Source organism: Balaenoptera physalus (assembly GCF_965194825.1).
Source record: "Balaenoptera physalus genome assembly, chromosome: 6".
NCBI classification, from domain to species: Eukaryota; Metazoa; Chordata; class Mammalia; order Artiodactyla; family Balaenopteridae; genus Balaenoptera; species Balaenoptera physalus.
The window spans coordinates 18378051-18404894 of record NC_138885.1 but is presented as its reverse complement, the minus strand read 5'-3'; the positions used below and the strand labels follow the sequence as shown (position 1 = coordinate 18404894).

Below are 26844 nucleotides of genomic sequence, written 5' to 3'. Positions count from 1 at the left end.
CACCCCCCAGTGATGGCCGTGCCACTTATAAACACTGCTTCATGGCTGAAAGCCTGCAGTTTCTAAGAGAATTTAGCTCCCTGCAAATGGTAGAGAATTAAAACCCCAGGATGCAAGCACTGGAAAAAAAAAAAAACACCTCAGAGATGAGTCTACCAGTGGGCCAGCAGAAGCCTCAGAGAAGCGGGCAGAGGTGCCCAAACTCACACAGCCCAGGAGTCCAAACATAGGGCCTCCCAGTCTTACGGTGTTTGCACTGGTCACGAGCTCCCCCCAGAGCCCAACGAAACCAAGCAGCTCTTGGATGAAGCAGGGCTCAGCCAAGCCCACGCAGCAGAGGCAACACAGGCATTTCAGGAGCGCGGAGAGGCGCCAACGTGCCTGTGGGTCCTGGTTTCTGCTTGAGGCCCCTCTGTGTCACGAGACCGGGACCCTGGGGAAACCAGCACTGGGTGCTTGTGACTTAGGCAGCCCAGGCCCAGGTGGGGCAAGCAGCCGTCCCATCTGTTCTTTCTGGCCTCCAGGTCCCCACACACGCTGACCACTCTGCCTGGACCACATCTTCTTCGTCCTCTGCTCTCCTTGTCTCTCCCTTCCTCTCTCCTCCTCTCACACCACTGCCATGCTTGGTCCAGCTCTTACTCTACAAGTGTCCGCAAAGTGTCACTGCCTCTAGGAAGCCTTCCTTGTCTCCACAAGGCTCTATCAGGTTCCCTGCTATGAGATCACCAGCACCTTTACCTCCTGCCCCTGTCATTATAATACTATAGTGTAAGCTAGATCATAAACTCCATGAGGTCAGGATGTTCCATCTTCACTGTCATATCCTCAGCACACAACAGAACATCTTTACATAGTAATCGCTCAATAAACATCTGCAGGAGGGAGAAGGGGTGTTGGAGGTCAGGTGAGGGGCTGGATATCCGGAGAGCATTTCACGTGCATTCACCTCATGTATACAGGATCCATTTGAAGCCAGCTTCCCCCTCCAGAGGGGCCAGTACACTGAGCCTACTGACACAGGACCCAGTGCCTGGATTATTACCATCCCCATCCTGAGGAAAAGAGGAGGAGAGAGTGGGACTTGAAAGAAAGAATCACCTTTCATTCAAGCAAGGCCAGAACCCCCAGGCCGAAGAAGGAGGTCTAGACACGGGTGAGGCGTCTTGGGTCTGACAAACGCCTTCAGATGCCAGCAGCTTTAGTCTCCCAGTCCGTGCACTACTATCCCAGCCCTGTATTCGCTGAGCTATAAACCCGTTTCTTCTCCTGTTTCTCTCCAAGATGGCCTCACGGGGTACAGAGTATAGGTGAGGGTCAACAGGTGAAACAGAATATAGAAAAGACACAGTTACCAAAGACACATGTTGGAGTACATTCACTTGCCCCAAAATACTCACTTCAGGGACCCCCTAAATCACGGTCCCCCATGAAGATGCTACAAGTCTTTATCAGAGAGCTGCAGCCCCAAAACCCAAAGCATAAGTGTTGGGGTCTGAACCAAAGGGCGAAACTCAGAGAGAAATGAAGAGGAATCACCTAGAAGAGCAACTGGTAAAGGTGGTGGGAGACTATTTCTCTGTTATATACTATGTGGCCTCAGGAGAATGAACTCTTGCAGTTATGACCCTAAATCCACCTGGGAACGACCTGGTCGTAGAGGGAGAGGGTTTGGGGAGAGCAGAACATGAAGATGTTTAACTTCCCAGATTAACTCCCCTCCCACTCTATGCCTATCAGATTTTCCAATGACATATATCCTAGCACCAGCACCTTTGTCTCCCCCTGACCTAGGCAACTCTGCCCACCATGGGATGCTCAGACTTTATCTCTAAAGCTCAGGCTTCTTATATGCAAAAATGGAGATTACAACAGCTGCTGTGATGATTAGATGAGATAATGGACATAAAGTGCTAAGTACAATGCCTGGTACCAGGTAAGGGCTTATTGTTAGTTATGACTATCAGCACCTCTCTGATCATCTCCCATCTCCACCGCCATGACCATGACCTCCACCTGCACCACCATTACCATCTCTGCCACCACTTCCACCATCATCACCATCTCCATCACCAGCTCCACCACCATGACCATGACCTCCACCTGCACCACCATTACCATCTCTGCCACCACTTCCACCATCATCACCATCTCCATCACCAGCTCCACCACCATGACCATGACCTCCACCTGCACCACCATTACCATCTCTGCCACCACTTCCACCATCATCACCATCTCCATCACCAGCTCCACCACCATCATCACCACCACCACCTTACCACCAACATTCTCACTGCCACCAAGATAGCTCCCAGAGGTCAGAAATCCAGAAGGCTGGCTAGAACCACAAGATGTCAGATACCTTCCAATCCTCAACTCACAGAAAAGGCCCAGAAAAATTCTGTGACTTTACTAGGGTTTTCCTGCTAGTCAGTAGCAGAGGACCAAGACTTAGATCTCCTCATTTCCAGGCCAAACTTCTTTCCACCACCTGGAAACGGGGCTCCCGCCACTCTGCCCTGAAGCCCTGACTCATTTATCCCTTCTTCAACACACACATACAGGTTTTGGGGGTTCAAGGAGCTAGAGAAGCAAGGAGTGGAAACTGTAATAAAGAAGGAAATGGACAGAAGGTAGCCTTGTAAGAAGAAGGAAAACTTCCACATTCCAGGAAGATGGGAACCCTGAAGCCCTCCCCAACCTCCTGTCCTTTCAGAATTCCTCTCCAGGAAGAATGACAAGGGGCAGGGAGGCGCCATAAGTGTCTGTTACCCGGTTAATTGGGCTAAGAAGGCCTCCTCTCCAAATGATCCCCATCCTCTCTTCTTTGCTCCACCCCCTCCTCCGCTCTCAGCACACATCCACACCCACACCCAGTGCCCACAGCACGTTTGCACATGTCCCAGCACAGGTGCAGACTGAGCTATGGTACTAACCGCTGGGATCTGGAGTCACACAGGCCTGGGTTTGAATCTCAGCCCTGCTATTTACCAGCTTTGTGACCACGGATTTATATCTCTGTGATGTGGATAAAATAATAGTATCTACTTCAAGGAATTATTGTAAGAAACGCTAAAGGAGATACATGCATACAAAGCACAGAGCATAGCAACGGTCAATGAATGGCCACTCATACTACTTACTATACAATCCAAATCAGCTGCCCAGGGTGGAGGTAATACCAGCTAAAGTTAATGTAGTGCATGTATTTCAGACACTCTTCTATGCACTTAACGTACACTCACTTATTTAAACCGTACAAAAAGCCCCTACAGAACTTCACTGCTATTACACAGATAAGAAAGTTGAAGTATGAATAGGTTAAATGACCTGCCTAAACTCACACAGCTGATGAGGGCAAGGCCAGAACTTAGACCCAGGCGGCCTGGCCCAGGGTCCATGGTGTTGAACACGCTGCCCCAGCAGCCTGCCCTCAGCTGGAGAGTCCTTCGGGAGGATCGAAGATCAAATGCTTTCTGAATCCCAAATTCAAATTAGGGTATTCCAATGCAAATTTCTTCTTTTTAGGTGTCATGGTAAAAAAAACAGAATATCTCAACTGTCAAGAAATAAAAACCCCCTCTAACACACTCTATGACAAGGAAAGGTATCACCTTGAAAGGGCCTCTTTTCATGTAAGGTGAACACAATAAACTTTCCTGTTACTGTACCAGAAGCTTGATGAAATTCAAAGAAGCGAACTACCTTTGAATAGGAGTGTGGCAGGCTAGACTCCTGCAGAATGTCTGCTTTTGACTGGATTTATTTGATGGAAAGCAATAACCTCTGCCCCATCCCCACTCCCATGCACAGGAACAGTTCGGGGAAGGATACTTTCCTGTGAAAATTCATTTAATTTCGGCATTGAAGACTATTCTCACTCATCATAGGCTGCTCTTCCCCTCCCCATAAATACCATCTAGAATTTAGCTTCAAAGTAAATTAGATAATGAGTTCAGCTCGCTTTATCTGCTCATATCATGTAAGTTAGCAATGAAATTCCTGGAACAATCTATAACCAAATGCCAGAACAGGAGGCAAAAAAATGAATTCAGCTGATGGGAGAGATATCAAAAGAGGTTCATGAAGAATCCAGGCTTATATTTGTGTTTTACTTAAAGCTGAGGGTCTCAAATGAAATCCATAAAGCTCTCAGAAGAGTTGAGGAGATGGTGTCAGGCTTCTAAGATAAGGTTTTGTATCAAGAATGATCGGATAAGGATGCCTTCCTGTTAATGATTTGAAAATGAAATTACTGCAGCATGACATGATAAGAATAAATCCCTCCTGGTGGGCTTTCTTTTCAGAGGGGCAAAAAGAACTTTGACGAAATAGTCTTGCAGATTTGGGAACATTAAGTATCATCTCTCCTATCCAAGTGCAGCAGTAATTGTCAACGATGTGCGTTATTATTCATATTTAGTAAATCCAGTCCTGTCCAACAATAACATCCTGCTTTAATTTTTAAAGCTATTCTGCATCTGTTACCTCACTTGCTGTCTCCCCAACCTGATGACCAAATGGCAGTGTCATACGGAAGAACAAATCTGACTCCATATTGGATGGGTTTCTTTTACTTCAACCTTTGTATTCTATTGCTTTTGCTACAAGTTAAGAATGTTGCCTATAGCCTGAAATAGACAGGATGGCCCATCCTCAAGGCTCTGACCTTTAGAGGTATAACACTTTTCCATTCATATAAAGATGAAAAGTTGCAGAACAGAGAATAACATCTGTCTTGTTGGAAGTTTACAGAAACATCCTGACCTGACCTAAGCAGACAGCTGCAAGAACAAAGGATTCCTCCACCAAGAAGTTTGCAACAACGAGCCACATGCCTCCACTTTTCGTATAAAAGAAGCCTGAATTCTAACTCAGGCAAGATGGTTCTTTGGGACACTAGTCTACCATCTTCTTGGTCTTCTGGCTTTCCGAATAAAGTCACTACTCCTTGCCCCGACAACTCGTCTCTCGATTCAGTGGCCTGTCATGTGGTGAGTAGTACGAGCTTGGACTCAGTGACAGCAGAGCACCTCTGGGCTCTGTCCTGGCTCTATACTCATCTCACTCCCCCTCTCTGGATACCACCTCCATGCCTCTGACTTGAAATACCACATCTGGGGATATGCAGGGCCCAAATCAACATTGCCAGCTTCAGTAGGCATCCTCAGCCAGCCCCCAACTCAATGTCATGGCTTGGATAGCTCATCTGCACCTATATTGGGACACGTCCAAACTGAAATAATGACCAACCACCAGCTGAAACCTGCTCTCCCCTCCTCTGCTCCCAATTTTAATAAACTCTACCGCCATTCACTGAGATTTTTCTAGCTGGAAACCTGCAAGTCATCCTGTTCTACTTCCTCCCCATCACTCCCAAATCCAATCCATCTCTAAGCCTGTCAGTTTTCCCTCCCCAGTCTGTCCCCTTCTCACCACTCCACTGTAAGATCCCTAATGGGGCTGCCCTTATCTCATGCCTGGATGAGGCAGAAGCTCACTAGCTCGTTTTGTTCGAAATCACTCCTGCCCAAGCCACTCTCCAAACAAGCCAGGATCATCTCATTAAGTTGAAAAGTTCATGTCACCCCCTTGTTAAAACCTTTAAATGGCTTATTATTGAAACCTTAGAATAAAGTTCCAAATCTTTAACAAGTCCTATAGGATCTGCCCTAACTTATTCCTTCAGGCTTTCCTGTACCCTGTGTGCTGTGTCTGCGTCCAACACCTCACCCTTTCTCATTTCCTGGAGCCAGCCAACTCCCTCCTGCCTCGGGGCTCTTATCCAGCCAGGCTCCCTTCACCTCACCTTGCTTATTCTTATCCATTGTTCAGTTCTCTGCTGAAAGACCACTTTCTCCAAGAAGCCCTCCAAGACCTCATGTTTGAGCCCCGTTATAAGCTCCCATCACCCCATGCTTCTTGGCTGCACGCTGTACGTTTGGATATATTTAACTTGGAACACGTGTCTTTCATGCCAATCTTCTCAGCCATGGGAGCTCCATGGGGTTAAGGGCTGCGTCCGTCCTGTTCTACATCTGCAGTGCCTGGCACAGCATCTGGCACACGGTAGGTGCACAATACATGTGGGAAGACCTGCCAATCTGATGCTCTAACCGTATCGTGAGGTAGGTGGGATGGGTGCTGCTGGCCTTATTTTTACAGATGAAGAAGGTGACATGCATTACACTGAACCTATTTGGTTCAGGTTACAGAGAAAATGAGTGGAAGACAGAAAACCTAAAACCTGGGATCTTCTAATCAAGGATGTTCACAAATTCAAGTACATCACCCCCATCACACTGCTCCACGTTTGTAACCCAGAAATCCAATCCTACACCCTCTCCCAGAGTTTAGCCAAGAGGGAGGCAAGCATGGGACGTCCCAGAATGGGGTGAAGGCTTTCACCCAACCTTCGTCTTGAGGGAGCGGCGTAACTAGAGCAACATAGTCGAATCACAGAAACATGCGCTTTCAGACCTAGAATGACCTCAGAGATGACAGATGATTTTGCTTATAAAATGAGGAGTTGTCTTAGGTTTCTGAGCCCCTTTCCAGTAACAAAACCCTGGTTATTTGACTTCCCTGTACTCCAGGATCCTCCTGCAAAAATTATGGGATATGCATCACATTTTACAAGGATACTGTATAAATTAAATTAGACAATATACTTTTTTTAGTATTTCCAGGTTTACAAATTCAAGAGATTATAATTATTCCCCTATGTAAAGTCCTCAGTGATGGCTAAGCGCCTTCACTCTTGCTCTCAGAGTGTGGTCCATTGCATCCCCTGAGAGCATGCTAAAACTCCAGACTCTCATGCCCTACCCCAGAACCGCTAGTCAGAATCTGCACTTGAACAAGATGCCCAGTTGATGTTTGATCTACATTCCAGTGGCCTAACTTCTCAGCATCACATCCGGGCCCTTCTCCACCTATCTGCTGTCCTCCACCGTTCCCTTCCTGAGCCCCAGGCTTTTCCAGATGACTCACATTTCCAGGACCTACCAGGTCTTTGCCCAAGACGGATTCTAAGAAACTCCCAGAATTTACCTGCTCAAGTATTCTCTCCTCTGGGAAGGGCTCCCTGACCATTCAAAGAAAAGGAATCTTCCCGGACCTCGTCCTTGCTTCCATGACAGCTCAACCACACCAGTGTAACTATGAATTTCCATGTCTGGCTCACTGAGAGCACCTGGAGAAGCAAAGCCCGTCAACTTATGCCCAGAACAGCACAGTAGGGCCAAAACTTGTTCACTGGATGTATGAAAAAAAAATTTACTTCCATCAAAACATGTACCAAAGTCGCATCCTGAATTTCCGACTAAACTGGAATCCTACTGCACTGATATATATAAATACATTACACACACACACGCACACACACACACCACATACACATCATTTTATTGCTTAGGATAATGGTACCTTAAAAATAATTTTGGACTTATAGGAGAAAAATCAGAGACCACCTTCCCAACCCCACCCCAGAAAGATGTGCAAAGAACAGAGTGGCTTCAGGTTGTTCTAGAACCAGGATACGGACAGGGCAGGAAGGCAGTGGGCCAGCCCCGTTTTCCCTGAGGCAGGCCACCTCCTGGCCTTGAATGGGTGAGGAACAGGACTCTTCCTCTCTCCTGCCAGAGCTCTCTGCCTGGTGTCACACTAGAATTTGCAGGTCTCTCAGGTTTGAAGTGACAACAAATCTAGGAAAGGACGGAGAAAATTGCAGGAGACTGAAGAGCCTCTTCACGCAAGTAGCCCCACCCAGGAAAGGCAGGCTGGGATGCAGAAGGCGGCAAAAGCCTCTGGGCATCAGCTCTGGAAATTCTGGAAGTCCTCGAAGGATAAATGCTTCCCAGAACAAGGCTCTATCGGGGGCAGCCACTGGCAGGGGTAAGGTCCAGCTGTCGGGTGGGGAGAGCACAGGCTGCAAGATGCATCTAGGGGGGAAGAGAAACAAAGCACCAGAAGGATGGGAGGCGTGGGGGGTCCGCCTGGCCTGGTGCATCTTGGGACTGAGCACCGTCAGAAGCCCAAAGCATAACTCGAGAGCCACCTTAGGGTGTGTGCACCTAGCCCAGACCCGGCACCACCAGGCGCCCCGCTTCACCTGATCGCGGATGATCACACTTGGCTTTGGAGCACCTTACAGATTTGTCCAGCCCCACCACACCACAGATGCGGAAAGGGAGGTCCAGAGCCCCCAGGAGACTCATTCAAGGCCATGTGTCTGGCCAGCTCCAGGCGAAGAGAAAGACCAAAGCCGGGCCCCTTTCTCCTTTCCCACGGCCAAGGCTCTTTATTTCAACTGATGTTTATGAGTGAAGCCCAGGTTTAGAAGGCAGCCCTGTGTAAGTGAGGGTGGCTTTAGGATCAGGACCCCAGGGCTGGGAACTGGGATCTTCCACTGACTAGCAGTGTGACCCCAGGCAGCATGTTACTTCACATTCTTGCTATCATTTAATCTGACAGCAAAATTGGGAAATTAATATCTTCCTTATAGGATGATGGTATAACCGAGCAGGACCCTATGGGGCCTTTCCTGGAACAGACCCCCTCCCCCATAGTCTCTGCTGTAGCTCCTCTCTGAAGTACCCAGATAATAGTATCTCATGCGTTATTTCCTGAGTTTTTCAGATGCTAAAAACCACCACCTAATGGAAGAAATTAACTACTTGATGATCACGAACATGTGGCCCCCAGACCTTCTGGCGCCTAAGGATGGATCGTGTTATCTGCCCTGTTACCTCACCATCAACCAATCAGAGAACTGAACTGATCACATTACCCTACGACACCCCTCCCTCACCTTGCCTTTAAAAATGCTTTGCTGCAACCCTTCGGGGAGTTCATGGTTTTTGAGCAGGAGACACCCGTCCTGTTCTCCTCGCACGGCCCTGCAATAAACCTTTCTCTGCTCCAAACTCCAACGTTTTGGTATTGTTTGGCCTCACCGTGCACTGGGCAGGCGAACTTGCCTTCAGTAACAATTGGAATATAAAATGAGACTGTATGTCAACACTTGGCATATTGATACTCAATAAATGTTATTTCCCTTTCTCTCTGTTTCCTAGAATCCTGGGTTTGGGGGGAAAAACAAAGTAGTATCTCTGCCACCATCTTGCTTCAAGCATAGTACTCTGCACACCATTGCACTCGGGTCGCACTAACATTGTGGCAGGGTGTCCTACAATTCAATGCAATTCTCACACTATTTACCTGAAGACAGCATCAGATCCCACAGGCTAAGGTCTCAATCCTACAAAACTACTCCCCTGACCCCACTTCAGATGCCATTTGCAAGCCCAGGTTGCCTTCCGACCAACAAGCTATAGATTTGAAGTTCCAACAACCCCTCCCTTGGGTTTGATTAATTTGCTAAAAAGCAACTAAAAGAATTCAGAGAAACATTTTACTTACTAGATTACCGGTTTATCATAAAAAGGTATAACTCAGAACAGCCAGATGGAAACGATGCAGAGGGCAAGGCATGGGGAGCAGACAGTGTGGCGCTTCCAAGCTCTCTCTGGGGCACCACTCTCTCCAAATCTCCATGTGTTCACCAACCTGGAAGCGCTCCAGGCGCCTTATTTTGATTTTTTATGGAGGCTTCCTTACATAGCTGTGATTGATTAAATTACTGGCCATTGATGACTGAACTCAGTCTCCAGTCTGCCTCCCTTCCCTCCCGGGAGATCTGGGGTGGGGCTGAAAGTTCTAGCCCCCTAATCACTGGTCGGTTCTCCAAGCAACTAGCCCCATCCAGAGGTCCCTCCAAAAGTCACCTCATTAACATAAGGAAAGACACCTTGATTGCTCTCCTCACCGAGAAACTTTAAAGGTTTTAGAAGCTCTGCACCAGAAATGGGGATGAAGACCACATATATATTTCTTATTATAAATCACAATATCACAGGTGGTAAAGTAGCTCTCAGTTTTGGCACGTGCCTAGAGTTGTTAATCCTCCCTTCCTCAGTAAAAGCACCCTGATAGTCCTTTGGGGAACCACTATCCCTGACAATCCCTGAGGTTCAGCTTGGGGGTTGACTCCACTCTACAACCCCAAAAGTGGATAGATGCTGAAGGAGTGGGCAATCAGAGTCACAGTGGCTGGTTCAGTGATGGACACGGGACCCAGTCAGGCCAACCAGACACAGTATTGGGACGTTTGCTGGAACCACTGGGAAAGAAATACTCTGTTGGTGTTGCCCAACCAAGAAAATAGAAATCTGCAAGCCTGTGACTATGACGGCCCCAGCATGGGAGAGCCTTCCCTGAAACTGATGTCAATGCAAAGGAAAGCAAAGCAAAGACATAGTAAGAGAGAGTAAAGGATTTCTGACACTGTTTGAGACTGGACCCTACCAGATCTGAAATAAGACCTACCCATGGACTTTTTCAATTATATGAACTAATTCCTTCCTTCATTCCTTTCTCACTTTCTTTCTTTCTCTCTCTCTCTTTTTTTCTTAAGCCAACTTGAATACAGTTTTCTCTTACTTCCAACCATAACAATGCCAATTATATAAGTCTCTTTAATTTAATGTGACCTGCAGGGGCAATTCTTCATTCTCCTCAGGTAACATCACTCAGTCTCTCAGGTATAAACTGAATCCCTCCTTCTGTAAATAAGCATTTTCTTTTGCCCATTTGAAGTAAAAGAGAATGAGAGGATTAGTGGCTGCTTTCTACCACTCATACCACTGGGACTTTATCTACTCGAAGCTTGATTTCTCTCTTTTCTCTTTATTGACTAAAGCAATCCAATCCTTTCCTTTCATAGGAAATCTATGCTTATTTACTTGTTTCCTGTTACAAAAAAACCCAGCTACCCTTTCTCTTCCTTTATGCAAGGTACTTTTGGATGTAGAATTTAGAGTTGGAAGGGATATCGAGGACATAATCCAGTGGAGCCTTATTATTTGGCCAATGAGAAAACAGAGGGTGAATGTGGAGCCCAATGCCATCAATGGCGGAGTCTCTGACTTCAAGTCAGTGCAATTTCAACAGCGATCGATGCTTTGCCGTGACCTTGCACACAATCAAAGCTATTTGTGGGTGGATTAAAATATTGAGTACTTATCACAGTGCCTTTGGAGAAAGCACTGCAGCCTTGGATTCTGGCCCCAGCGCTACGCTCACCAGCTGTGTGACCTTGGGGATGTCATTTAACTACTCAAAATCTGATTTTTCATTTATAGATTTAGAGGTCGGACTAAGAGGATCATAAAATGTCATAAGTTTAACAAACCTAAAGCAGATCATGGACCGACAGAAAGCATTCCTACAACACAACAAGATAAAGACAGATGATCTTGTCGGGAAAAAAATAGTCCAACGACTTGAGCAGGAACTTCACCAAAGAGACTATCCAAATGGCCAACAAACAAATTCAAAGATGTTCCACATCATGAGTCTTCAGGGAAATGCAAATTAAAACCACAGTTAGATATAACCACATATTGAACAGAATGGCTAAAATAAAAATACACGGTGGCGGGGGGGGAAAACATGTGTAGGCAAGGATATGGAGCAACTGGAATGCTCAAACACTGCTGGTGGGACGTCAGCTGGCACAACTACTTCGGAAAACCATCTGGCAGTCTCCACTAAAGCTGCACATCTGCGTGCCTGATGACCCAGCAGATCCACTCCCAGCTACGTGCCCACAGAAATGCATAAGATACATCCACCTAAAGACATGGACAAGAATGTTCACAGCAACCTTTCTAGAAGGGTCCCAAACTGGAAACTACGCAAAAGCTCATCAGTGGTAGAAAGTGTAGCTAAATAGAATATCTGCACAATGGGATACTATACACTGCATATAGCAGTGGGAATTTGCAGAATAAACCACACCCTGCAATATGGTTGCATCTCACAAACATAACGCTGAGTGAAGAAGGCAGACACAAATGGTTACATGTTATGTGATTTTGTGTCTACAAAGCAAAAAAAACAGGAAAGCAAATGCATGGTGTTAGAACTCAGGATAATGGCTACCCTTAGGGGATAAGTACCAGGGGGCACAGGGGAGGCGGGGGGGGGGGGGGGGGTACTGGTGATGCTCTGTTTCTTAATCTAGTTACGCGAATGCGTTCAAGCTGTAAACACATAATATGTGTACTTTTCAGTATGCATGTTAGACTTCAACAAAAAGTGCAAAAATATTTTTTAAAAGTATTCCAGCATGGACAGTAAATGTCATTCCCTGTTATGGGCTGAACTGTTCCCCTCACAAATTCATATATTGAAGCCCTACCCCAGTACCTGAGAATGTGACTGTATGTATTCGTAGATAAAGTCTTTAAAGTTAATAAAGTCTTCAATGTTAATCAAGTTAAAATGGGGTGATTAAAGTGGGCCCTAATCCAGTGACCAGGTATCCTTATAAGAGGAGATGAGGCTACAGACAACACAGATAGAGGGATGACCATGTGAGGACACAGTGAGAAGGTGGTCATCTGCGAGCCAGGAAGAGAGGCCTCAGGAGAAACCAGCCCTGCTGGCCTCTTGATCTTGGACTTCTGGCCCCCAGAACCATGAGAAAATAAATTTTTGTTGTTTAAGTCACACAGTTGGTGGCATTTCGCTATGGCGGCCCTAGGAAACTAACTCAGCCACCCTAGATATTCTTGGCTTCCTTTTATGCTGGGCATTGAGATACAAATGAAGCACTTTGCTGGGAGGTAGAAGAGGCTTGGGCTGCCATGGGTGGAGGAGAGGAAGAGGGTAAGGAGGGTGGGGAGAGTAGTCCTCTACCCCAGCATCACCTTCCAGGCTGCTTCTGGCTTTTCCATCATTCCAGAGCCTTCCCCAGCTAAAGAAAAAAGGAACAAGCCTCCTTCCTAAGGCAATTGTGCTGGTTTCCCATCTCAAAGCAATCGCAACAGTCAGAGCTCTGGGATTTTTGCTGGAATAATCACAGAAGGTTTTAGAGCTGGAAGAGCCAACGGAAGTCATCTCAGCCAACCTTCTCATTTTATAAATGAGGAAAGAAAGGTCTAGAGAAGTTACGAAGCTCATTCAAAGTCACACAGCAAGTGAGTGGCAAAGCCATGACTAAATCTGCACCCGCACCGCTATATCCAGACCAGGGCTTGTGCATGGAATCCTTATTGCCTTCCTCTCTTTGGAGGGCAGGTTGAGGAGCAGATGCAGAGAGCATAGTTGAGCATCCTTTAGAAGCTTGTACTTTATCCCTGCCTTTTGAAGCAGCACCTACACCACTTCACTGTCACTCATGATCCACCCCCAACTCTTCAGGATCCGCCCTTCAGGATTTCCTGGCAGTGTCTGGAATTGAGAGCCCAGGGTGCTGGGTTCTTCCACCTGTGTGGCTTCAGGCAAGTCACTAAAACTCTGTGCTGAGGCTTTCTCGTCTGCCCAACAGGCACTGGCTCCCTGTGGGTGGCTGGGCAAAGCTCTCCGAGGACCGTCCCTGAGACAGGCTGGGACCTGGGACCCTTCACTGCAGTGCTTGCACCAGGACAAACGTCTCCTCCAGCAGCAAAATACAAAGAAACTAAATGGGACTAAAAATAACTGTGTGCATGGACGGTTGGGGCAAATTATGGACAGCAAGATACAAAAAGACCCAAAAAACCCAACTGCCGCTTCTGAAGAGGCAGGAGCAAAACCCGGGTGTTGGGTACCGTGCGTGCCCCCTGCACTCAACACCACAGAGGGGTGGGCAGACCACCTAAGCACCCCCTCCGGCCCGACCCCTGGACACACCCCTACCCTCACCCTATATAAGGAACCAGCTCACCCCCCTTCAGGAAGCAAGCAAGGGGACCTGTTACTTGTTCTCACTCCCTCCTGCTGCAGCAGGGGCCCCCGTAAAGCCTTGCCTGAATTTCTCGTCTGGCCTCTAGTCAATTCCTATGGATTGGGAAAGGCCAAGAACGCTGGTCAGTATCGTGCCCAGGCCAGAAGTCCTGCCCGCCGCCCTCCTGGAGAACCGAGGGGCCAGAGAGCTCGTGCAGAGTTGGGTGGAGCTGCGGCCGCCTCTATGCATCTTCCTTCCACCTCCAGCCTGACCTCTGTGATGCGGCCTCTCTAACGCAGGCCCCCAGCACCCCACGGGAGGGCTGGAAACAGACAAGCCGCCTTCTTATTCAGGATGAGGGAGCCAAAAGGCTATGACCTGTCCAAGGCCCAGTGTGGAGCTCTACGAATTCAGTCCTCACAGTAACCTTGGAAGCTGGGTGTCATTCAGTCCACACAATAAACAGAGAACATCGACATGTCCGAAGATGCGAGCTAGACGGGCTGGGCCAGGGTTGGATCCTGGGTCTCTCTGCCTCCACCATACTCGCCCTTCTGCTGCACCCCAACTGCCCCGATCTGTACCTCAAAATGGCAGCTTGGCAAGTATTAGAGTAGATGGGTCATGTACCCAGGACGGCAGGCGATAAGAGACCTCTCGGGCACTGACTGTCTCACAAGCGAGCTGGCAGTGGTGACGGCGAAACAGCCTCCTTTGAATGACTCAATTAGAAAACAAAATAAAGCCGTGCTTATCACAAGTCGCAGTGTATGGCTGACCATCTCTGTCCGGTCGGCTCACACCTTGGGTACCGACAGCTGTGGACACGGGCGCAGGGAGCTGTAAGCTCCAAGTCCCGGACATCTACAGCCATGCCAATGACACCTTCAACCTGCTTTTTGAAAGACCCTTTGGTAATGAGCTAAGGGAATTCACCCGAGCTCAGGGACCAGCTCTCAGCCGGCCAACTCCGAACACGAGGCAGGCACTTGGAAAGCTTCCAGAGACAGCTCAGAGAGGGGCTCTGGGGGCTGGGCCCAGGCCAGGTGAGAGCTGTGGCCAAAGGAAAACCACTGAAGCAGAAGAGATGCATAGTAGGCCTTTCTAGGTTTCCCTGGAGAGTGGACATATCAAAAATGCAAAAGCTGTGGTTCGATGAGTTAAATAGGACCCACTGGTGACAGAGAAAGAAAGAGAGAAAGAAAAGGGCTGAGGGGAAGTGTCTGGGTGTGGGCAAGTGAAGCAAACTTATTTCCAAGAGACACTGGAGGGTGGGCAGGAAGATTCCAGGCAGAAGCGGGCACCAACCACCACCCGGACCACCTTCCCCGTCTGGTGCAGAGGAACTGATCCCATCCAGCAGGAAAACGAGGGGCTCTGAGCTACACGGTCCCCCGCAAGAGGTGAGGCGTGGGCACTGCAGGGCGGGTGTTTGCAGCAGGCCTGGAGACAGTGTGGCCTCTGATCTTCACCATCCCAGGAAATACAATGAAGTGAGGGGAGAGAAGGGGGAGTGGGGACGGGGGGAGGAGAGGCCCCGCCCCTCCCTAGAATGTCCCTCGCATGACTGTGTCATCAACCAAACGGCATTGGGAAACCCCATCCTGGGAAAACCTCCAACCCAAAGGGCCTACTCATCTGAGGCCCTACTGCCAACATCACAGGACCAGCTGTGTAGGGAGCTGGGGCCTCCAGGCTCAGGAGGGAACAGGTGATCTCGGGTGGGGAGGGGTTCCTGCACAGGACAGCAGGCCACTTACTCCCCAGCACCTGGGAAACTCTTGAGAAATCACCAGCTGGGCAACTGGTCCCCGGGCACCAAGCGCTCAAGGGTTTCTAAGGACAAGAACGAGGCTGTGCCTGGCTCAGAAGGGCCCTGAGCAGTGCCCTGGCCAAAGGCCCCTGATAGTCTCTCTAAGCAGAACTGCACTTATATGGTAGCGTCTAGAGTGAGCAGAACTGGCCCCTGCCCTAAAGGGACATGTGAACTCAACTAGACAGCAGGACACAGTCAGCTGATGGCAGGGGTGAAGGGCCATCCCATCTGAACCAGGGCTGAAATGACAAGGCACGATTCAGCCACTTAGTCGAAACACACCGGTGCCAGGCACTGCCTGCCCCAGGTCCTGTGCCGCCCAGGGCCATGGGACTCTGGTCCACGTACAGGTTGAGGATGTGGAGCAGGACAGCTTACGGACAGAGTGGTGGGGTCAGAGGGCAAGGATTCCAAGGGAACTGCAGGGCGACAAGGCAGCCATAGACTGCGTTCACAGAGGGGAGAGGCGCGAGCCCCGTCCCTCCCCACCCACCAGGAAAGGCACCAGCCACGCAAGGGGTCCTTAAGAGCCCCTGGTCTCGCTTGGGCAAGGGTTGGGGTCTGAAGGCTGTTCGGTGTTCAGGTGATTGAGCATCTGGGACACCTACAGTGACAGAGCTCTGGGGCCCACCTGGAGCTCTTCTCCCTCTGGCCTGCGCATCCTCTGCCCTGCTTCCTTGACCTCTCTGTGCTTCATCTGCAAAATGGGGCTAACGTTGTCACCACAGGGTTCAGCCCTTGGACGCTGGAGGCAAGGAGGTTAGTTCCCCCTTCCCCACTGGGACAGAGCTCAGAGGTGCTGAGGCCTGGAGACCCGCTCCGTCTCACTGCGACCAAGCACGTAAGCAGCTTGCTGCAGAGACACGCTCGCGCTTGCCCTATCTTTCACTGGCTTCCTCGGCCGTCCTGCCCAGTGCCTGAAACTGCTGCCGCCGTGGCTGGCCGCTGAGGACACACGTGTCCCAATCCTGTTGCAAGGAGGTGCTGAGCCCTGTGTAGGAGATGGTCTGTGTGTGCCCCGCAGTGACTTATTGTCTGGTTGAGCTGGCCTCAAGTTCAGAAGAAAGTCTGCTGGGCTGCAGAATCCGCATCAGAAACCCAGCACCCCGGGGAAGTACATGCTGGGGTGCAGCAGCCAGCCTATCACAGCAGAGACGCAACTGGGACCAGGCCCCAGGGGAACCTGGAGAGCGCGGCCACCGCCTGCACGGGGCGCTCCTGCCGGTGGACGGCTGCTGTGCCCCTGCGGGATGCCCCTCTGGTTGCAACACCTGCAGGCTCCCGGGAGCTCCGCGGGCGCTCTTAGCTGACTCTGCCCCGAAGCAGAGAGACACGCGGGGCAGGGCCCCCTTAACGCCCACATACTGGAGTGACAATTCAAGGCTTAAATGTACTTTAATGTTTTGTAATGCTTCTAAAGCAACATCTCGAAATTATAATACAGCCTCTGAAATTACTAGTCTGTGTGAAAGAGGGAATGAACAACTGGAAAACGAAATGAGAATCCAGCAAATTGATCTAAGGCTGAAATGATGAAGTTTAGTAAGTTTCAGCGATGTGAGTGGGAGAATGCCAGGGTGACCTCTGTCAGGTGCCAGACGGCCTAGCTAGGGGAACAGACATCTAATTTAAGGAATGCCTTCTTTTTCCACGTTCCTGATCAATCAAGGAGGAGACAGCCGGAGTCTTCTCACCTGGATTTTTCCAGGGTGGGAAAAGGAATGGCGTATTTAAAGGGAACCAACCGCCACCCTTGACCAAGGAAGAGAGTTTGAGAGAAGAAACACAGTAAGTAGTAGAGGGGGCGTGGGGCAGAATCAAACCAGAGAGGGCCTACTGCCGGCTTCCAGAGGTGGTTCTCTGTTAATTCCAGCCATTTTTGCCAATGCTCACTCAGTGCCACTGTCTGATTTATTCCCAATGTTACTTCTAAGAACAGATAAGGACCCCGAGGCTCAGAGAGGTTAAGGGACTTGGGCACGTACACAGAGAAAGCTGTGTGGCCTGGGTTTGAACTCAGGTTGAAGTTCAAAGCTTATACTCATATTTTACAGAAAAGAGACCCTGAACTTTTAGAAAGGATTTAAAAAGCTTTCATTAAAAGTGATAATAACAACTCAATGAACAAATGAAAAGATAAACTGGGGGAAATATTTCCTGTACATATAACAAACAAATGCTGAATAAAAAATTACCCAATATAATAAGAGGTCTTAGAAATCAACAGAAAGGAACTTCCCTGGTGGCGCAGTGGTTGAGAATCCGCCCGCCAATGCAGGGGACACAGGTTCAACCCCTGGTCCAGGAGGATCCCCCATGCCACGGAGCAACTAAGCCCGTGCACCACAACTACCGAGCCCGTGCGCCACAACTACCAAGCCCTGCGCCACAACTACGGAGGCCTGCATGCCTAGAGCCCGTGCACAAGAGAAGCCCCCGCTCGCTGCGACTAGAGAAAAGCCCGCGCGCAGCAATGAGGACCCAACACAACCTAGTAAATATAAATGAATAAATAAAAGAACCCAACAGAAAAAGATTAGCAGTCCAAAAGAAAGGTAGATAAAGGACGGCAATAGGTAAAATTAATGGCAATAAATATACCAAAATATAATTAACTTTACCAACATATGAAAAAAAATGTAAATCAGAACCACAATTAGATCTCATTTTTGCCCTTCACAATGGTTTGAAAGATTGGTATATACAATATTGGTAAGGTTCCAGTATGGAAATGGGGTGGAGGCATTCCTATTCACTGTTCAAAGGGAAAATCTGCTCAACTCCCTTGGAGGCAAATGTGTAATATCCTCCAAAATCCAAAGGCATATACTATTTTCCCCAGGAACTCCATCTCTAGGACTCTAAGCCATAAAAATACTTAGTCAAACGTGCAAATATTTTAGCACAAGGAATTCTGCTGCCAGAAAAATTCTTACAACTCAAATATCCAGCAACAGAAGATACTTAATAATTATGGTACATCCACCCATAGCTGTTAAACAAATGAGACAATTCTGTATGCACTGAAAAGGACCCAAGATTACACTGCGCTGTTAAGTAGAAAAAAAGGAATCCACAAAACATATGCATAGTTTGTGCTACTGGAAAAAAAAAAATCAAAGAAGTGTGTCTATGGATAGATGTGTTTCTGTGCATTTGTGTTCGTATAGAGAAACCTCTGGAAGAAGAGGCATCAGGTTCCACAGTGGACACCACGGGGCAACAGACCTGGGAGAGGAGAAGGGAGCTTCAGTTTCCACTTTATGTACTCCTACGTGCTTTGATTCTTTAAAACAACTTTATGGGGAAAAACAGAAAATTCTCTGGGAAGGTAGTAAAAGAAATCCTAGACTGATGCATGGTAGCATTGGAACGCCGCAGAAAAGCAGTGAAAAAGCCCAGTGTCTGCCCTCAAGGAGCTCGTATGGGATCGGAAATTGACTTGCATTCAGAGACAGACAACCCTACAACAGGAGATCCTACAAAACCGGAAGAATGAAGACCCATGGCCAGAGGGAACTATGTCATTCTGCAGAAGGCCGGGGGAAAGTGAAAAGCTGAAGAGGGTTTCTTAGAGAGGCGATACTCCCAATGGGCCTTGGGGAAGAAGTAGGATTTTGCTGGTTGAAAAGGAGGAAAAGGAAATCCAGGAGGGGAGGACAGGAACGGGCATTGAGAGACTGCAGAGTGACATTTCGTTGAGCGAAGGTACAGGGACACCTGATTCTCTGGTCCAGGCCCTGGCTACAAATATCAGAGCGCTTAGACAGGCTCCATTATAGGGCAGGGATGCTGCCAGGTAGAGGGGAGGTGAAGACCAGGGTGCCTGGCATAGGGAAGGCTACCCCCTGCCACTGCAAACTGGAATAACACCAACATTCTCACAGGGTTATTGGGAGAATGATAAATAAAAATTGAGAGCAGACCTAGCTCAGAACCCAACATATACCAAACTCTCAACAAATAGCGGCTCTCACCTGGCTGGAAGGAGGGGAGGGGCAGACATGGACCGACAAAACCACGGTTCAGTAGAAAGATCACAGGAAAGGTTTTGGAGGGGAGGGGGGGCTTTCTGAATTTCCGTGAATCTCACCAGGATTATTTAATCTGTGTTGAAGGATCACCTGCTTAAAACATTTGGGTCAAAACCAAGGCTGGGACTGGGATGAGACAAGGAAGGTGCCTAGGGCACAAAATTTAAGGAGGCACTGGCTCTTGGGGCCGGGCAAGTGCAGAGTCAGCACCTGAGCGTGAGCGCCTCCTTAAATTTTCCATCCTAGCTGCCTCACTTGCCTTACCCTAGTCCTGGCCCAGGTCAAAACGGTGGCTTAGAGATGAACTTCTAAGAAGCAAGATTTGAATTAAATAGAGATATTGCTTCAGGGAGAAGCAAGCAACTGATCCCCCTGGCTGGGCAGATGTGTTTATTTGGAGTGAGAGGGGAGCGGGGGAGTGCAGTTACAGTGAGTGACTTACCGGGCCTGGAGCAAGAGTTGGCATCTACAAGGGCCTGATCTCACCGGTTAATTGGCCCTACCCGCCTCCCTGCAATTCTCTAGTCAGCTAGCATTAACACACCTCAGGCCCACTCTTCAATAAGGCAGACTCTGTCAGGAGCTGCCCTGCTACCTGGCCCATCTCAGTGTGACGGACCATCCTTTCCAGATGGGAGGGAAATGTGCAATGACGCCTTCGAGAAAGGCATGAAAGTTGAAGATAACACCAAAGAAGGGGCAGGCCTCCAGGTGAGGCTGAAGGAAGGAAAGTCACCTGCTTGTTGGAGAGGAGGTGTTCTGGGGAACTGCCGAGCAGAATTTCATCCTGCTTTCAGTGCAGGTCTCTGGGTTGTGAGATCATGGCTGAGCTATCACAGCTCCTGATGACAAGTCATGAAAAACATGTCTTTCCCAATCTCTTTCCAGGTTCCTGCAGATGCGATTAAATCCATGATTTGAGAACTTAAGAAGGCACCTCTCAGGTTTTGAAACAGCAAAGCAACAGGACTGGGGTGGGTAGAGGGGAAAATGAGGAGAGCCAGGAAGGGAAGCGATGCATGGGTTCAGGGAGAGGTCCCAAGATGAAGAGCAGACTTTAATTCTAGGGGGGAAAGAACACCAAAGAAGATTTTTAAAAAATTAAGATAAGTAGTCTTGATTCTTGGAGCAAGAAAATTATCTATCCTGGGTTTTCTGGAGCTCTTGGAGCTTCAAATGATGATTTAAGACAGCCACCCTGGACATTGCAACTTTGGTGGGTGAAGAGAGATCAAGAAGAATTGAGAGCAAGAGGAGCTTCTGGACAAAGGGAAATTCACACTGAACTAAGGCATCAGTTTTGGCTTTCAGCTTATAATTTTGCAGTATGGGTACCAGAAGTTGCTGCTCATGTCATTCTGTATGGACCTGTTTCCTATAGCAAGAACACTCACCCACCAGTTCATTTATTTATTCACGAATTCACTCTCTCACGCCTTTGTTAGGTATCTATTAAGAGGCAGGCACTGTGTGAAACACTAGGGATATAAGCATAAAAGATAAGATGTTTACCCTTGAGGACATCATGGGCTAGTGGAAAAGACAAGTAACTCAACGACTTCAATGGACCCTGATACTGATGAGGGCCATGCTTCAGTATCTAGATGAGAATGCAGAGGAGGAAGACAAGGATTAGGATAAGGACAAGCATGATGATAGGCTAACAGTTATGCAGTGCTTATGGTACACCATGCCCTGTGCTAAGTGGTGGTGATATAGTAATGAACATGGGAGAGTTTCTGCCTTTGAAGTTCAACAGAGGAGACAAACACATAAATAAGCAATTTCAGCTTATGTCCTAAGGGCTGTTCTTAATTACCTCAGATGATAGGCAATTCCCACTCCCTACACCCGGTCTCAGAGGAATCAATGAAATCTTCCTGAAGGAGGAGTTTAAGCTGAAGTATGAAATGGGCATGAGATTTACCTAAGCAAAATGAAGGTAGGTAAGATTTTCTGGGTGGATACAGCAGCACACAGAAAATCTCACACAATAGGGGAGTTTTAAAAAAAAGTTTTACAGACATATTTGTTATCTATTTGGAGTGTGACAAAGCTGGAGCAGGTAGCAAGTGCAACAAGACAAGAAAAATAAACAAAATGATTGAAGAAATGAAACTCTTATTCACAGATTACATGACTATATACAGAAAATCCAAAAGCATCTACAGAGAAACTACTCAAATTAATAAATGAATTTTGCAAAGTCCCTGGACATAAAGTCAATTTTTAAATGGATAATTTGCAATAGCATTTAAAAAAATCATACTTAGGAATAAATCTAAAAAAAATCAGCAAGACCTCTACACTAAAAATTATAAAACATTAATGAGAGAAATTAAAGAAAACCTAAATAAATAAATTCAATGTTATAAAGATATAAATTCCCTCCAAATTAATTTAAAATCAATCAAAATCCCAGCAGGTATTTTGTAGACATTTACGAGCTGATTCTAAAATTTATATAGAAATGCAAAGGGCTAAGATTAGCCAACATAATCTTGAAGATGAGGAGCAAAGATAAGACTTATACTACAAGCTATCATGACCTATTATAACACTTAAGACCATGTGATAGTAGCTCAGGAATAGATAAACTCACCAACAAAACCGAACAGAGGATCCAGATACACACATATATGGTCACCTGATTTATAACAAAGTGACACTTTGGGGAAGCAAGTAAAGAATGGACTTTTCAATACATGGTCGATTGGATCTCCAAACGGCAAAAATAAATCTTGTGCCTAACCTGAAACCATACACGAAAATCAATTCCAGAAGAATTACAGATCTAAGTGGGAAAGATAGCTTTTAGAAGCAAGCATAGAAGAGTATCCTGATGCCTTGGAGTAAGCAACGATTTCCTTGTAGGAACTAATTAGAACAGAACCTGATAAAAACCACAGGGTCAGGAAATTTAAAATGCATCTCTCATGTCAGCAAAGAACAAACCAACCAAGACTGGTGGGGGGATCAAAGGAGCTGGAACTAGAAGGAAAGAGATGCCTGGGTTCAAGGGAAGTTCCTAAGATGGAGAGCAAACTGTAATTTGACTCTAGGAAGGAAGGAATGCTGAGGAAGGTGAAGAGGAGATTTGGCTCTTGCTTCTTGGAGCTTGGCCATGGTGATTTAGGAAAGTCAATACAGGGCCCTGCAACATTGGGTGGATGGAGAGAGACACTAGAGCGACCATGAGCAGGATAAGCTTCTGGGCAAAGGGAGATGAAACTCAGTGTGCCTTCAGGCTGGTAATTCTGCAATGTAAGCACGTATGTAGATGAGAAGCTCAGTTTGGGTCATGGGGCATCAGTTGATTCAGCAAGATAAATGTGATGCCTCAAATTAAACACTTCACTAATTGCCCCTGAGGAAAAGAAATATACTTGCTACTTGTAGATGCCCAAGGAAGGACATCACTTAGAACAAATGCAAGTTCAATTTCAATAATTGACACTATATAACTCAGGTCTCACGTGCTGAGGCCACAAGGAGCCTGAGTGTTCTGACGGCAGAATGGCTTTATTAGATAAAAGCCTTTCTTGGAGGAGGGGTGCTTTGAGCCATGTCTTGAAGGAAGCTCCCGTTTTTACAAATCAGTACACTAGGTCTTCCAGCAGCTTTCAGGGCAATTTCATCAAAGGAAATTGGTCATAACAACCAAGAGGTGGATGGAGACGCTTAACTGAGCCGAGCTGAGATACGTAAATGGCTTAGTCTCTCCCCAGTGTTCTGGGGCTTCCTGATTTCTCACCTAAACTTGCACTTGGCTTGGTCACTTAAGTTAAAAACTAAATCAAGTGATAGACTTGTTTTCAGAAGATAGCAATGGGAAAGAGTGCTTTACCTGAGTTTTACTCTCAACCTGCCAACTTGGCCAACCATCTTCACCCCTTGACATGGTTGGGAATCTTTGACAGCCAAGTAAAGAGGCCTCAATAAATCTAGAAGCCAGTCCTTCTGCCGCCCTTTACTTGCAAGAAAGGAAAAGTCATGGGATGAAGCCACTGGTGGAGCGAGCTGGAAGTGACCGATTTTCCTGCACCATGTTCTCCTGAAGTGAATTAAGAAAGGGTACTTTGCCCAGATTCGGAACATAGGAAGTTGGGTGCTTCAAGATCCCGCAGACTGTGCTATGGTGAAGTAAACAGTGTGGCACAGACTGGCCAACTGGCCCAGAAGGAGCTACGTTTCTCAGCCTCCCTGGAGATCGGGCATGGCCATGTGATCTGGCAGCAAAGGAATGAAGGCAGAAGTGACTGCATGCCCTCCAGCACTGGCCCTGGAAGTTGCCCACACCTATTACTCCACACCCTTCCCCCTTCTGCCATCCTGATTCAGATGAACTCAGCAACCTTGGGAGCCATGCACTGACTACAGACTATGGCAGAGCCCCAAGGGGGAAAGATTCTGGATTTGTGAGTCATCACTTGGGGATGTCTCCTGACCATCAGGAACATCTACTTTGGATGTTTTCATGAGTGAGAAATAAACTTCTATCAAGCCATCATACTTGATACATTTTGGAGTTGTCTGTTTTAGCAGTTAACATTATCTTAATTGATCCAGAATGTTCCTGCATGATGGCTATGTCTAGAACACTTGGGTGATTCAATAGCTTTGATATTGAAGCCAAGTCCATTCTGGACCAGATAGCACCGAACAAAAGAAAAGAACAAACCACAAGGAGCAGATAAGCATTTAGACTCTGTGTGGACCCGACAGAGTGTCTGTGACCAAAGGGGTGAAGTATTCCCATGTATTCAACAGTCCAGTGAGAATGGGGGAGGCAGGTAGCCAGATTGTTACTACGAATGCAGGGAGTTATAACAGAATCGCTAACAGAGTCTTGCAAAATCAGGAAAGACTTTCCTGGCAAGGGATGTTTAAACCAAGTCTTCAAGGGTGAACAGACAGGTACCAGGTAGAGATGAGGGTAGAGTAGAAGAAAGGGGGGGGCACAGCACTGTAGAACAAGGAAGCAGGGCTTGCACTAAATTACAAAGCTGGAAGGTCAATCTGGCTTGTGTAGCCAGAGGTGACTCTGGACAGGCACTCCAGAACAAGGACACAAAGGAAGTGCCTCCAAGACCAGGCTGAGAGGTACGGCCCTCCTCCTGTCAGGGTGGTAGGACAGGACTGGGACCCAACACACTTGTCTTGAGTGTGTCAGTGGCAGAGCAAGAACAGAGGGTACATTGGCAGAGAGTGGTGACAGGGCCCCAGCAGGATGGGGCTGCAGGGCTTCTGACTGGGGATGAGCATCTAAACTCACTGAGAAGGCTCAAGGCCGCTGGCATTCAGGGCACCAGAAGCTTCCCCCTGCTGAAGGGCGGCTGCAAGGAGCAAGCTGCATCTCTGCCTGAGAAGCCAACTGGCATAGAGACTGCACGTTGGTTTAAACATTACACCAGACCTAGGTTCCGAATCCAGTTGCACCCCCGGTTTCTTTTTTTCCTTTCCTTTCTTTCCTTCTTTCTTTCATGGCATGGCTTGTGGGATCTTAGTTCCCCCACCAGGGATCAAACCCAGGGCCCTGGCAGTGAAAGCACAGAGTCCCGGCCACTGGACCGCCAGGGAATTCCCCCCTGGCTTTCTAACTACATGACTTCATACAAGTGACTTCACCCCTCTAGGCTCAGTTTTCCCATCTGTAACAACTGGGCTAATACCATCCTTCTCAAAGTTTTCCATGAGCTAATGCACACGAAGCACACAGCACAGGGCCTGGCGTACAGTTAGTAGTCAGTAAAGACAGCTCTTGCCATTTTGATCAGGGAAAGCGCTTGGCGGGACTAGAGCGGCAGGGGGTAGAGGCAGCAAAGAGGAAAAATGAATCTACCTCTTCCCTTCCACCCCCACTCCTACCATCTGAGCTGAGCACAGCACATCTGACCTCTAAGAATCCCATGGCCTGTGTACCTCAAATCCATCGTCTGCTGTCCTATGTCCTCCCCCAGCTGAATTTCAAAGAAAACATCCCAAGAGCCTTTGTACAATGGCACACAATGGAAAACATCTGTCACCACGCTCAAGCAACAGCACCCCTCCCCCTATCCATTCGTTCATCCATCTATTTATTTATTTTGAAGCCCCATTTGGCCCCCGTGATGCTGGCGGGCCTCCTGAAACACCCCTGAGAGATCAATCACGAAAACCCAGCCCTGCACGGAGGCCCTAAGGAATGAGCTACCTCCTGCCAGGAAAATGCCATCACAAGCGCTCGTGGCTTCCACCTGCTCTGCTCTGGGCACCGCCCGGCTTAGCAGTGGGGGGAGCTAACGGCTGCTTAAAGGTGAGCTGACCCCCATGCGCTCAGCGGCCCACGTGGCCGGGAAATGAACACCTGCGCGGTCTGTGGTCTCGAAGCCCGCAAGCCCCGCCGTTCTGTTTCCCGGGATGCCGGGATGCGGAGGAGTGGCATCCCAGAGGTACCTGCTTAGCGGTGGCCCGTGAGCCCAAATGCCAGCCGGCGACAGGCCCACTCAGCAGGCCGGCGTTTGAACCATCAACAGCCATTTGACAGATGACAGGGTTTTCCGGAGCGGAGTCAAAAAGGAAACAGTGGGACTGAGACCTACAGAGGAGAGATCCTGACGGCCAGGAGCTGACAGAATTGGACCTGGAAACGACAGCGGCCAGGGGATGTGTGTCCAGAAGAGGTGCACACGCGGGCTCTCTCTCTATGACAGCTGGGGCTTGCGCGGCACATGCAGTGAGTTTGTTCAACAACTGAACCGTTCTCACTGGTGGCTCCGGCAAGCCCCAGCTCTGCTGCCCACTCTCTTAGGAATCGATTCAAGGAGCAGGTGCTCCACTGTCGTCGTTGTTGTTATCATTATTATATTATTTTAAGTGTAATTACACCACAGATGCTGAAAATCAAACTGAACAAATGCATCAGCCAATGACCTTTCCTTTTTAAGTGATGGACATTTTTTTCCTCTCCTTAAATTACTGATCTTCCAGTGGTGGGGGGGGAAAGTGGAAGATGTAATTGCATGAAACTGTATATCATATTTCTCCTTTCTGGAGGTTTCATTAGAGGCCCGAAACCAGAGAATCGCTCTGCCACCTCTTCCCTTCTCTTCCAGCTATTTCTGGGTTTTAATTATTATTCATTAATTGCGCACGATAATAAGATCCTCACTGTTTTGAAACATTCTCCCTCTGGCCTCCATACTATTAAAGACTCTGATTGCCTGCCAAGAGCGTAA

At 47.9% G+C, this 26844-nt stretch overlaps 1 protein-coding gene across 1 annotated transcript in view; it reads right to left on the bottom strand.

The window, feature by feature from the left end:
• The window catches only part of GPR39 (G protein-coupled receptor 39), a gene marked incomplete at its 3' end in the record, with an annotated part of 229972 nt that overhangs the window by 8619 nt on the left and 194509 nt on the right, over positions 1 to 26844 (bottom strand). The gene's annotated exons all lie outside the window — the stretch shown is intronic.